The sequence below is a fragment of the Hevea brasiliensis genome, chromosome 1, assembly GCF_030052815.1.
Source record: "Hevea brasiliensis isolate MT/VB/25A 57/8 chromosome 1, ASM3005281v1, whole genome shotgun sequence".
Lineage (NCBI taxonomy): Eukaryota > Viridiplantae > Streptophyta > Magnoliopsida > Malpighiales > Euphorbiaceae > Hevea > Hevea brasiliensis.
This window is the reverse complement of record NC_079493.1, coordinates 25,618,254-25,632,669: the sequence shown is the minus strand read 5'-3', so window position 1 is coordinate 25,632,669 and position 14,416 is coordinate 25,618,254. Positions and strand designations below refer to the sequence as shown.

The following is a 14,416-nucleotide window of genomic DNA, read 5'->3' as shown; positions in this document are numbered from 1 at the left end:
GACGCTGAGTCCCATAAGGGGGGTGGATTGTAACACCCTAGGCAAATCCCACGTCGACAAAACACGGGAGAGATGCTGAGTTTATAAGTTGGTGGTTCATAACCCATAGTGACGCGTTTTAAAACCGTGAGGGCTTCGGCCCAGAGCGGACAATATCACTAGTGGGCCGAGCCATTACATTTTATCACACGGGAGAGATGCTGGGTTTATAAGTTGGTGGTTCATAACCCATAGTGACGCGTTTTAAAACCGTGAGGGCTTCGGCCCAGAGCGGACAATATCACTAGTGGGCCGGGCCATTACATTTGTGGTATCAGCCGCTCGCGTGCACCTTGAGCGATGGTGGGGCAAACCTCGAGGACGCCGAGTCCCATAGGGGTGGATTGTAACACCTAGGCAAATCCACATCGACAAAACACGGAGAGATCTTTGGGTTCATAAGTTGGTGGTTCGCAACCATAGTGACGCTGCGTTTAAAGCGTGAGGGCTGGCCCGAGCGGACAATATCACTAGTGGGCCGCCATTACATTTGATCACAATGTAATGGCCCGCCCACTAGTGATATTGTCCGCCTGGGCCAAGCCCTCACGCTTTAAAACGCGCCACTATGGGTTGCGAACCACCAACTTATGAACCCAAAGATCTCTCCCGTGTTTTGTCGATGTGGGATTTGCCTAGGTGTTACAATCCACCCCTTATGGGACTCGGCGCCGAGGTTTGCCCCACCATCGCTCAAGGTTGCACGCGAGCGCTCGATACCACAAATGTAATGGCCCGCCCACTAGTGATATTGTCCGCCTCGGGCCAAGCCCTCACGCTTTAAAACGTGTCACTATGGGTTGCGAACAACCAACTTAAAAACCCAGAATATCTCCCGTGTTTTGTCGATGTGGATTTGCCTAGGTGTTACAATCCACCCCCTTATGGGACTCGCCCTCGCCGAGGTTTGCCCCACCATCGCTCAAGGTTGCACGCGAGCGCTCTGATACCACAAATGTAATGGCCCGACCCACTAGTGATATTGTCCGCTCTGGGCTGAAGCCCTCACGGTTTTAAAACGCGTCACTAGGGGTTACGAACTGTCAACTTATGAACCCAGTATCTCTCCCGTGTTTTGTCGATGTGGGATTTGCCTAGGGTGTTACAGATCTCATTCACCTCTATACCACCTTCAACCCTCATCACATCCAAACAAGGGTGGTCTGCTAAGAAATCTACCAATGCCTAAACTTTGACTGCTGATACACTTGAATTGTATAGATGTTTTTAAGCACAATTGTATACTATTTCTTAGCATTTAGGCAAGTATTTTCATGCATAGTAGTTGATTTCATTAGTTTTTGTAATTTCTATTGCCAAGCCCTTAATTCCATGTTTTCTGCATCATTTCAGGTGTTTGGGTGAAGCCCCAGAGTATAGGAGTGCAAAGGAAAGCCTGGAGAAGTCAAGAGATAGAGAATTGCTGCTGATACAAAGTACATGGATTGTGTAAACTAAGCCCCAGACCTATGTAACTCTCTGCCAGAAGAAAGCCAAGAGAATCAATGGAGAAACACAAGTACATAGGTCGTGTAATTAGACCCGTGTAATCTGTATGGACCTGTGTAAGTCTCTGCTGGGGACAAGCTTGAAGAACCTTATGGGAACAATAGTACACAGCCTGTGTAACTAGGCCTGTGTAGTTGGCACAGACCTTTGTAACTCTCTGTGCCAATACAAGATTCCACAATTCTCCTCCAGCAAGTTACACAGCCTTACATGCAGGGCCCCGTGTAGTGACACACGGGCCGTGTACTATGCGGCAGACATGTTTTGTAACTCGAATTCCCCTCCTGTTTTCTGATTCAAATGAGACTCCTAATGCCTTATGGACTCAAAATGACCTAACCCTAGAGCAACCACTATAAATAGAAGAAAAAACCATTAAAAGAAAGGAGGACTGACTGACTAACTTACGAACGGACTGGCTGCTACGGTTCGGCTGGCTCGCTCTCTCTTTTATCTTTTGACAACACTTTTGAGGAGTTTTAAAGGAGAGAAATCTAGCCGTCTCAAAGAGAAAACATAAGTACCAAAAGAAGTTTTTCAGTTGAAGTTCCACAAGATCAAAGCTACAAAATCTCTTCGTTTCCTTCGTTTCATCTCTCTAGATAGATTTTTTATTAATTTTTTTTATTTCTTCTACATGATTTACTTTTTATTGTTTTTACCTTTTATCATGATGTTTGCTGAACTCACCATAAGTGAGTAGTTTTCTTATTCTGGATTTGGGAGAGTAGCGCTTGTAATTATTATTATGGATGAACACTAAGTTTTATTTATTGAATTTGAGATTCATTTCTTGATTTAATTTCTTGTGATCTTAATGCATGCTATGTGCTGGTACCCACTTAGCCATGATTGTAGATGTTAATTGAAGGACTGAAAGGTGAAGATTAACATTAGAAAATCAAGATCTTGAACCTAGGAATTTTGACCTAGACATAAGTTGATACCTTTGTGGAACTTCAAAATTGGTCAAAAATCTTAAAGGATTTTAATTAATTTAATCACCACGAAAGTAGGGTTTGAGTTAATTAGAATACACTCTAGGTGCCTGAGAGAGGATTTAGGATAACTTAGGACTGATTTCCATCAACGAAAACGATCCTCAATTCAAAAAATAAACTAGATAACATCCCTAGTAAGATTCAAGTGTGAAATCTTAATTCCAGAATTGTTCAAAAATATATTACTTCATTTTAAGTTTACCATTCTAGTATTTAAAATTAACAAACTTCATTCCCTAAGTATTCGATAGCCTAGACAGTCAAAATTATTGTGTAGATTGGTACTTGCTAATCAAAATCCTCATGGAAACGATACTCTACTCATCACTTTATTACTTGTTAGCGATCCGTGCACTTGCAGGGTTGTAAAACCAGGCAAACAAGTTTTTGGTGCCGTTACCGGGGATTTTTGGTTTTAGTAATATCAAGCGATAGGCAATTTAGCTAATTTAGACAATTATATTTATTATCTAATCTTATTTTACTGGTTGTATTTTTCTTCTTTTCTCTCAGGTGCCCGATCTGGTATATGACCAGAACATGGCTAGAAGAAGAAATTTTGGACTATGATCCGGAGATAGACAAAACTCTGAAAGCCATCAGGAGGGAAAGGAAACATCAAGAGCACGGTCAAGGAGATCTGAAATTCCAACCATGGCCGATAATAATGATAGACCAAGACTCTTGAGAGATTACAGAGCTCCATCTGTCCAAGGATTTTAGCCCAGTGTCACTAGACCCACCGTGGAGGCCAACAACTTTAAATTAAAATCAGCATGGCTCTAAATGATTCAACAAACTTTGTTTGCAGGTTCACCAACAGAAGACCCACACTATCACCTCCAGTGCTTTCTTTCCCTATGTGACACATTCAAGATGAATGGAGTGTCTGATCAAGCAATAAGACTTAGAGCATTCCCATTCTCCCTTTGAGACAGAGCAAGGAAGTGGTTACTTTCTCAACCGGCTGGAACGTTCTCCACTTGGGAAAACCTCTCTCAAGCTTTTCTAACAAGGTACTTTCCACCTGCAAAGACTGCAAAACTAAGGCTGAAGCTCAACACCTTCAGACAAAAGGAAGGAGAATCACTCTATGACGCATGGGAAAGATATAAAGACCTGTAGAGGGAATGTCCACACCATGGCATAAAAGATTGGCTATTAGTGTAAAATTTCTATAATGGGTTACTACCCTCTACAAGGAGCATAGTTGATTCAGCTATAGAGGGTGATCTAACGGAGAAAACAGTGCCACAAGCACTTGAACTTCTAGAAAGGGTAGCATACCATAATTATGAGTGGTCAAATGAAAGAGGAAATGCAAGGAAAATTGCAGGGGTCCTGGAAGTAGACGCCCTAAGCATGATAAATGCTCAGTTTGATCAGCTCACAAAGAAACTCGAAAGAATGCAAGCCAACGCAGTTGGTACAAACAGTCAACATGAGGACAGCTATGGAGGAGGATACATGAGTTCAGAATACAACAATTTCAATGAACCCTCCACAGAACAGGTAAACTATGTGAATAATAGAGGAAACTTCAACCAGAGGCAGCCCAACAATCCATATTCAAATACTTACAACCCTGGATGGAGGAACCACCCAAATTTCTCATGGTCCAATCAGTAGAACCAGCCAATAAACAAGCAACAAGGGTACAAACCACCAACACCCCTTAGATTTCAGAACAGAGGTCAAAACTTTGCACAGCCATCACTACCTCTCCAACCTCAATAACCTGAACTGAAAACGATCATGGAAACCATGATGGAAGGATTCCTAGCAGCTCAACAACAACAAAATGAATTGATTAAACAGCTGACTTCCAGAGTGGACCAACTTGCTACTCATAATAAGATGCTAGAGAATCAAATCGCTCAGCATGCAAGTTATTCAAGTAAGGCTGCTGGCAAACTGCCTAGCCAACCAAAAATGAACCCAAGGGAGCATTGTAAGGTAGTTACACTGAGGAGTGGAAGAACTCTAGTACAACTAGAGGTAAAACTGACAGAGGAAACCATAGAAAATTCTGAAGGCCAAGCAGAGAAAAAGGAAGAAGAAGCTAAGGAAGATCAGGAAGAGGAAGCAAGGAAGATAAGGAAATTACTAGAGCCATACCAACCTCCCCTACCTTTTCCTCAGAGATTTCAGAAAGCCAAATTGGACAAGCAGTTTGGGAAGTTTTTGGAGGTTTTACAGAAACTTTACATCAACATCCCTTTCATTGAAGCACTTTCTCAGATGCTGTCCTATGCCAAATTTTTTAAGGAAATTCTATCAAAAAAAAGAAAGCTAGAAGACTATGGAACAGTAGCTCTAACAGAGGAATGCAGTGCCATACTGCAAAAAAAATTGCCTCCAAAGTTGAAAGATCCAGAAAGCTTTTCCATACCTTGCCTCATTGGTAACAAGAAAATAGACAAGGCCCTCTGCGATCTTGGGGCAAGCGTCAGTTTAATGCCTCTATCAATATGTAAAAAGCTGGAGATCAGAGAACAGAAGCTCACAACAATCTCATTGCAATTGGCTGATCGATCTGTTAAATATTCTGTGGGAATACTTGAGAACATTCCTATCAAAGTGGGCAAATTCTTCATTCCAGTGGACTTTGTTGTCCTTGAGATGGAAGAAGATGTTCAAATTCCTATCATCTTAGGAAGACCATTCTTGGCAACCGTCGAAGCCATCATAGACGTAAAAAATGGGTGACTAACCCTCAAGGTAGGTGTGACACCCCTCACCCGACTACAGTGTAGCTGAGCAAGATATGTCACATTCGGTGCTGGAGCACCCTAACTTATCTTACTTTATTTCTTTAAAAATTTTTAAGTTATTATCTTTTAATATCAATCATTTTTCGACGGAGAAACAAATGGAGTTTCTCCTATTTTATTATCGTTTAACGTGTTTCACTATTTACCTATTTGAAATTCAACATATTATTTTAAAATATAAATCTCATCATTTCATGCATCATCTATATATTTCAATTCCGTATTCAAATCCATATAATTTCATTCATATCCATTTCCATACAATCCCATTCATGCTCAACTCATATATGAAAATTTTCAATCTTCATTAATTTACATGATATACAATTTAATCACTTATGAACTAACCGATTTATTAATTTACATCACATACCTATTAGTTACATTTTCATAATCTACATTACAATACTATAACTAAATATTTTATACAACAGACAAATTATGACCTATATGGGCCCTATCTATATGCATTGCTGATGAGGTGATAACCTTGAATACTTTAGACACTTCTGCTGATGATTTTGAGCCTCATTTTATTGAAATTATTCTTGTTCTTTATCTTGATATTTAATTTCCTTACTTCCTTTAATAATCAATTCAATTACATTTATACTTTTCCATACCCAAGTAACCTATACAAATTGACCGGACTGGATAAACGGGTAAACTAGCACTGGGTACCAGGTACCTCGGGCCGTCACACCATCGATCACAATGTGTCTCCCGGTGTGCAAACAGAATGGCTAATAAGCCATAAAAGCAATAAGACATAAAGCCAAGTATAACATCATAATCAGTATAACCATAGGCTATCATATTACAGAATGGCATGAAGCCATACGCAGTACTGCTATCAGAAACCCATTAGCATGCCAACCTATCCAAACCAATCACACTAGGCCTACTAGGGCATTTAACACTTTTAATTTATGTAATTCTTTGAAATTGAAATTTTATGGCTACTATTCATTTCATTAGTCAACTAAAATGTTGACTTTTTCATAGACAATAAGTATATTGGTTCTAATATCACTAACACATCACATTTTGCATTCTAAAGTTGTTGGCATTGGTTGCCAATTCCATTTCAAAGCTTAGGGTTGGTTATTTAAAATTTTCAGATTTCAAGTACTTAGTTTACTGTTCCATTGGTCAATTTTTTAGTAAGAATTTGGCAATATTGTCTTCATGAAAGTTGTTCCTTTATGTGTCTTCTTTAATTCCTTTTTTGAATCACTCCATTTGGAGTTTTCTAGCTCAAGATATGCCACTTTGAGCAAGGTGATGTGCGTATCACAAGTATACGGGTCATCTCAAGTAATAGAGTGATGAATCAAGTATCGTTCCCATGAGGATTTGTCGTTTGAGTACCAAACTATGAATGAAGTAATTATTTGGGCTAATGATTGGTGAATAAATGGTAAATGTAAATGAGCAAAGTAAATTGATTAATCTAATTGGAATATGTAAAGAGCAAGCAAATAAATTCTAAATCTATATGCAATTGAACCAAATTAATAATGGGTAATTTGAATCAAAGTCTAATTATGTTTAAAGTGATTCCAAAGTTGGGGGTTTATGCATAAATTAATTGGGATTTGTCTTGGGTATTCCAATTTTTAGAGAAAATAGAGTTTGAAGGTGATTGATTCTAAATTCCTTTGATATCTTTTTCAAGCAAATCAAAGTGTGTTCTAAAATAACCAAACCTACTTTTGTACAATATTTGATTAATTTAAAACCCATTAAGTTTTGTAATCAATCATTTATTCCTCTTGAAGCCCTAGTTTATTTCTAAATCTAAGTAATTTTAAGTTCCAATCCTTGATTATCTATAAATGACTTTCACCTTTTGGTCCTTCAATCAAAGATTAACACAATACCCAATGAGTACCAACATTAGGCAAGTAAATCAAGCATACAAGGAAGGAATCAAATCTCATATTTATATAAAATATGGAAATACCCAATCCAAATCCACAAATTAATCTAAAACATATTTCCCAATTCTGAAACCTAAAGAGTTTACTCACTCATATTGGTATTTATAAGAAAGATTGATGGAAAAGTAAAGAACAACATGATAAAAGGACTAAAAATAGAAAAACCCAGGTAGAAGAATCCAAAACTCTGATTTCTAGAGCTCCCAAAGATGGTTGCAGCAGTTCCTCCCTCAGAAAAATGGCATCCTCCTCTCTCTCTATTTATCTCTTTTTTTCTTTTCTTTTGTTTATTTCCGTTTCCTCTTCTGGCAAAAGCTAGAAAATGATGCTTTTATATGGTCCCAAAGGTTGCCCTAAAAATAGATAAGATCCAAGGAGTGGATAGGAAATGAGGTGTAAAATTATCCAAGTCAGCAGCATTATTCACGTTCTAGGCAGTCTGCTTAGGGTACTGCTTAACCCTAAGCAGCTTCTTAAGCAAATTTCAGCCTCTAGTTGCAATCGTCGCTTGAGGTTGCGCACCCTCAAAGAAATCTCGACAGGCTTGGAATAAAATGGGTTTTTCTGGTCATGCTTGACTTCCAGCTTGACCTGTGCTGCACCTTAAGCACTGCTGCTTACCCTAAGCAGGATCTCAAGCAGGATCTTAAGCGAATTTTGGCTAACTTGATCTTTCAATGCTTGATTTCTTTAACTTTCCTCCATGCTTAAGGAGCTCCAAATTTCTTCAAATTACTTTCTAATGCACTCATTTACCCTCAATTTGCCACAAAAACCTATTAAAAACAATAAAATTACAAAAATCAAATATAAAGTAACTAAAGTTAACAAATAAGCTAAAATAAAGCTAAAAACATAATATATACTAAAATATAAGGGCAAAATGGATGCAAAACTACCTTAAAATGCCTATATAAAATAAGTGCAACATATTCCTCCAAACTCAAACCTTTGCTTGTCCTCAAGCAAATTAAAACAATTAATGCAATTTGGGGTACCTTACCTTAAATTTATGACAATTACTTATCCAAACTCTCAAGCTTACCTTTAGCCACCAACAAACCATATACCCACTTTCAAGATACAAAGAGTTTAATCCTTACCAAAGTTATCATCGCTTAGCCTTGGGTCAATTATCCATATCATCAAGTCCAAACCAATCAATCACAAAGAATAATCATGTCTAAATAGACTATAGAGTAATCCATAAACTAAAGTGTCTCAAATAATGATGGAGGTAAATGAATGGATTAATGATATCCCAATCCCATAGGCAATTCTCCTATTCCAATCTCCACTAATGTAGCAAAACACCATCAAAAGATCAAAAGGACTTTCAAGGGTTGTAATGGGGCTAAGGGGGTGATAATGTGGCTAACAAGGAAAGGATAAAGGTAACAAAGTATGAAAATAATCAAATTATTAAAAGATCAAGACACACAAATTTCTCTTTTTTTTTTTTTTTTGAATAAAATGGAGAAGGAACTTTACAACTATTCACCAATGCTAGCATATAATTTTGAAGCTTTTGGAGGGACTACATAAATAACATTGACTTTGAATTACAATTGTCCCTTTCAATTCACCCCCAAACTCATTTCTTTATGTACTTGGGTGGTGAATTACTTTACATACCATAATTGAATTTGCTAGCCTTTTTATTTTAGTCACTTCTCCCAACTAATTATTATATTTTTTTTCTTTTCCCTTTTTTTATTTTTGTATATTTTTTATTATTATTATTATTATTATTATTATTATTTTAGTGTATCTATCACTCAAAGAATTATTCTCATGGAGGGTAGGTAAGTGTTTGGGTTTATGGCTAGGCACTAATGTGGGTTCCATAGAAATAAGAGGGATAAATGTAGGCTCAAATTGGTTCCAAAGGGAAATTTTAAAGTGAGTTTGGCTAAGGCTAAAATATGGGTTTCAAATTCAAAGAATGCCAAGATCATTTCTTTTTTTTTCAAGTGCATGCTATGATTTCGCCTTGAAAGGTTTAGAAGGATTGTTCTAGGATTGGTGAGACATTAATTAGCTACTTTTTATCCTAGAGTTTTCTCTAAGCACTCAAACTCAATGCAATTGATTGGGTGACCCTTGGCTAAGAAGATATAAACTAAAGCAAGAATCTAATAACTTTGCACCTATCTAGAACTTTCAATCCATCAAACCCTTCTAAAAGTAAACTCAATTGCTCTTCAAAGCAATTCTCAATCCTCTAAGGACAAGGTAAAAAAAATTATTTTTACGATATGCATGATCCTAAAATGAATGCATAATCAAATTAAAACTAAGTGTAATCTATATGAAAACTATATACAAATGTATGTGTATGAGTATAGACATGTGTGTGGTATGTGTATAAGTGTATGGATTATCTATATATGAATGAATGAAATGCAATAAATGAATGAATGAAAATTTTAAAGAAAATTTTAAAAATTTTGCAAAAATTTTGCCCTCACCCCCAAACTCAAATGAAACATTGTCCTCAATGTCTAAAATGAATGCAAAGATGGGCAAAATTGTGTGAACTAATCAATTAATGAAATATATACAAATGGGGATTAAATCAATATAAGCTCAAGAATTCCAAAATTAGCTCAAAATGATATTAACAATGAAGCTTTAGAGAGAAAAATGTGAAAAAGTATCCCAAATGTATGAATTTACACTGCTTAAGATGTTGCTTAACCTGTTGCACAGAGTAAGCAAAAGCATAAGCATTGGCATAAGCATTGGCAACATACCATAAGCATAAATAGTAGAAGGGTAAGTTGTTACCTCAAAATGATGTTAAACATATGCAGCTCAAAGTAAATTCTGCAGTTCATCAATATCAACAAAATTAAGACTAAATAAAAGATAAAGTATAAAAATAATGTGCAAAAAGATGAAAAAGTGTAATGAAATAAGATCTAACAGTTAAATCAAGAATTAAACTAAAAAGCATTCATAGAATAACTATATCCATATCAGAAGATAAAATAAAATAAACTAAACTAAAGGAAATGAATGCAAATATAATCATAAAAACTAATTACCAAAGTATTGGAACTATTACTAAAGTTTGAAGATTAAAATAAACAGATTACAAAATAAACCTAAAACAGAAACTAAAACTGAATTGAAGAACTAAAACTAGTACTAAACTACTGCTACTATTCAAGCTCTGCTGTCAAGGCCTTACTGTTGTTCAGCTTGCTGCTGGTGGGTCTACTAGTGGCACAAGTCATTTTGCTAGGGTAAGCACAAAATTACTTAAGGTTAAGCATGACTTGCATAGGGTAGTTGCTTAGGTTAAGCATGTAGCAATTGCTAAAATTAAAGATTTTGGGTAATGCTTAGGGTCTGCACAAATTTGCTTAGGGTTAAGCATAATTTGCATAGGGTACAGCTTAGGGAAAGCATGCAGCAATTGCTGAACTAAGGATTCTGGTGTTGCTTAGGGTCTAGCACAAATTTGCTTAGGGTTATGCAGAATTTGCATAGGATACAGCATAGGGTAAGCATGCAGCAATTGTTGAACTAACGATTCTGGTGTTGCTTAGGGTCAAGCACAAATTTGCTTAGGGTACAGCTTAGGGTAAGCAATATCACCAGCAAATTTCAATAGGTTTTGGGAAAAATTATGATTTTACTTACCAAAAACAGTCCAAATGCTATGGAATGCTATCATGACCCTCAGCAATTACCAAATACACATTAACACCACAAAATTGAAGAATTTAAGCTCATCATCTCTCATAAACTGCATAACAAGCTTGTGGTAATTAGCTCAAATTAGGCACAAATTGTGATTACCTTTTGCAAACTTAATGAAATGGTCTTATTCCTAAGCTTATACCCAAAGCACATTTTCAGCAGCATTTGAGACAAGTTCCAAGCATTCAAAAATTGCAGAAAAGACATAGAAATTAACTTCTTAAGCATCATGAACAGTAGCGTGAATAGTAACATAAACAGTAACTAAAACAAAAACATGCAAATTCTAACAAACTACAAAAAACTATATATACACTAAAAGGTAAAACTTAACAAACACTATTTTTGCACTTTAATAAAGCTCACATCAGTCCTAAATATCAAAATTGATCCTCATTCAAGTTGCATTTCACAAAATTTACACGACACAAAATCAAACATGTGCTATCAAGTAGATTTCAATATCAGCAATTTAGCACAAGTTTAAATGTGTTACTGTTCACAGGGACTAGATAAATGCATGAATTTGCTTTATACTTGCTCCCTCTCAATTCTTTCTTTCTTTGCTACAAGTCTCAATTTGCCCAATCTTCATGAATGACCTACAAAAGATAAACAAATATCACTTTTGAGTTTAATGAGGGTAAAAACTAAACTGAGATGAAATAGAAAATTAATAAACTATAAAAGGATACATTTGGGTTGTCTTCCAAGAAGCGCTTGTTTAAGGTCTTAAGCTTGACCTTCTTTTCAAAGCTCATGGTGGTTGGAATTGGAAAATATTACCTCCCTTCACAATAGGTGCTGAAATGAGTTTATACTTCAACTTTTTCCCATTATATGTGAAAATACATGTTGCTTTGTTCAGAATCCCAACTATATCTTGAAGAATATTCTTACAAACTTTAGATGAATCTCCTCTTTTGAGTGATTTTGATGGAGGCTTGAGCTTAACTTTTGAAGCTTTATTGTTAATCAAATGAGGTGGTGAAGCTGACTTTTTCTTTCTCACTTTATGCTGATTGCATTACATTGGAATAGCTTGATTTTCCTCTAGTTTAGTAACTTCAGTTTCAACATCATGCTCTATAACATCTACCCTATAACAAGAATTCATCACAGCAGGTTCCTTGGAATGTTGGAATAAATTAAACTCTATTTCCTCCTCCCCCACTGTCAACTTCAATTTCCCATTCTTTACATCTATATTAGCTCCTGCAGTGGCTAAAAATGGCCTTCCAAGTATGATGGGCGTTCTTACATCCTCCTCCATCTCTAATACAATAAAATCCACTGGAATGAAAAACTTCTCAACTTTTAATGGCACATTCTCTAAAATCCCAACTGGATACTTTATAGATCTGTCAGCTAACTGCAAAGAAATAATTGTGGGCTTTAGATCTCCAACCTTTAACTTCTCACATATGGAAAGCGGCATCAAGCTAACACTAGCCCCCAAGTCACATAATGCTCTCTCAATACTTGTTTCTCCAATGTGACATGGTATGAAAAAACTTCCAGGATCTTTTAGCTTAGGTGGGAGCTTATTCTGCAATATAGCACTGCACTCCTCAGTAAGTGCAACAGTTTCATAATCTTCCAACCTTCTTTTATTTGATAAAATCTCCCTCAAAAACTTAGCATAAGAAGGCATTTGAGAAATGACATCGGTGAATGGAATGTTGATATATAAATTCTTCAAAACTTCAAGGAATTTCCCAAACTAATTATTTAATTGTGCTTTCTGAAACCTCTGAGGAAAGGGCAATGGTGGCTTGTACGGTGCAGGAGGCATATATTTCTCTTCTATTTTCTTTTTATCTTCTTTCTCTTCATTTGCTTCCTTACTACCTTTAGCTTTAGTTGAAGTGGATTCACTCTCACACTCATCTTTCTTTTCAACTTTACTTCAATTTCATGTTCTTCCCCCATTACCTTTCCACTTCTTAAAGTAACAGCATTGCACTGCTCCCTTGGATTCTTAGGTTGGCTAGGAAGCTTCCCAAAAGCTTTACCATTTGAAGAGCTAGCCTGTTGAGCTATTTGATTCTCTAACATCTTATTGTGTGTTGCCATTTGATCCACTTTATATGCTAATTGAGAAATCATTTCTTGTTGACTTTGATGGCTCACTAATAGAGTCTAAATCATGGCTTCCAATCTAGCTGTCTTGTCTGGTTGTGCTTGTTGTGGTGGAGGTTATTTTGATTGTGGTGGAGCAGGCCCATTTTGAGGTTTAGGAATTCCAGGAGGAAGACCTATATTCTGCTGAAAATTCTGATGTTGTTGATACCCAGAAGGTTGCTGAAAATTTTGGTATTGTCCTTGTCTACCTCCCCAAGAGAAATTGGGGTGGTTTCTCCATGCTAGATCATAAGTTGCAGAAAATGGGTTACCACCTGGTCTTTGATTGTAGTTCCCTACATAATCTACTTGCTCACTTGAAAAATCTTGACTAAATGTAGAAAAATCAGTTGCACAGTTGACATTTGCAGCTCCAACATCTACTAAATTACTTGAACCTCCAACTGAAGAATTTACTTTTATGCTTAGCTTGTCCATCTTCCTTGTCAAAGCATCAAACTTAGCATTAATCATATTCACAACATCAAGCTCGAACATACCAGCTGGTTTCTTGATCTCATTGCTCTCACAACTCCATTGGTAGTTGTTATAAACAATTTTATCTAGAGCAGAAAAAAGCTTCATCTTCAGATTTTTCCATAAGATCACCTCCAGAAGATGCATCAATTGTACTTCTAATAGCTGGTGAAACTCCATTGTAAAAGTGTTGAACAAGCATCCACTTAGGAATCCCATGATGTGGACATCTTCTTTGCAAACTCTTGTACCTCTCCCATGCTTCATATAAGCTTTCATCATCTCTAGGTTTGAAAGAAGTTAGCTCATTTCTTAGCTTAGCTATCTTGCTTGGTGCAAAATATTGAGCTAAACATACTTGAGAAAGTTCATCCCATGTTGTGATAGAACCCGGTGGCAAAGAATGTAACCACTCCCTAGCTTGGTCCCTCAAAGAGAAAGGAAATAATCTGAGTCGAATTGCATCATTAAAAACTCCATTTATCTTCAACATGTCACTGATCTCAAGAAAGTGTGCTAGATGCACATGTGGACTTTCACTTGGACTTCCCCCAAATTGTGATTGTTGTACCATCTGACAATAGTGGAGGCTTCAGTTCAAAATTATTAGCTTCTACTCTTGGTCTTGTGATACTTGGCATGAAATCCCCAATGTTAAGATAGGCGTGATCCTTCACAGAGCAGTTGTTATTGTTCTTGGCCATTTCTTCTTGTAATTGCTCTTGCTCTTGTGCTCTTTCTTGTTGTTGTTGAGCTTTAAATTCAGCTTTTCTCCTCTTAGATTCTGCTCTTAAAGCACTTGCTGTCTTTTCTATTTCTGGATTAAAGAATAAATTGA

The 14,416-nt window shown here is 36.6% G+C and overlaps 2 non-coding genes and 1 pseudogene across 2 annotated transcripts; 1 reads left to right on the top strand and 2 right to left on the bottom strand.

Moving 5' to 3' along the window:
• Nucleotides 1–3,590: 3,590 nt before the first annotated feature.
• LOC131169875 (small nucleolar RNA R71) lies at nt 3,591–3,697 on the bottom strand. Its single transcript, XR_009140823.1, has one exon. It is a non-coding gene; the product is annotated as a small nucleolar RNA R71 (small nucleolar RNA).
• An 8,307-nt stretch (nt 3,698–12,004) lies between these two features.
• On the bottom strand, nt 12,005–13,035 carry LOC110633718 (uncharacterized; annotated as a pseudogene).
• Nucleotides 13,036–13,790: 755 nt separating this feature from the next.
• On the top strand, nt 13,791–13,897 carry LOC131169753 (small nucleolar RNA R71). The gene has a single exon (XR_009140661.1). It is a non-coding gene; the product is annotated as a small nucleolar RNA R71 (small nucleolar RNA).
• Nucleotides 13,898–14,416: the final 519 nt, after the last annotated feature.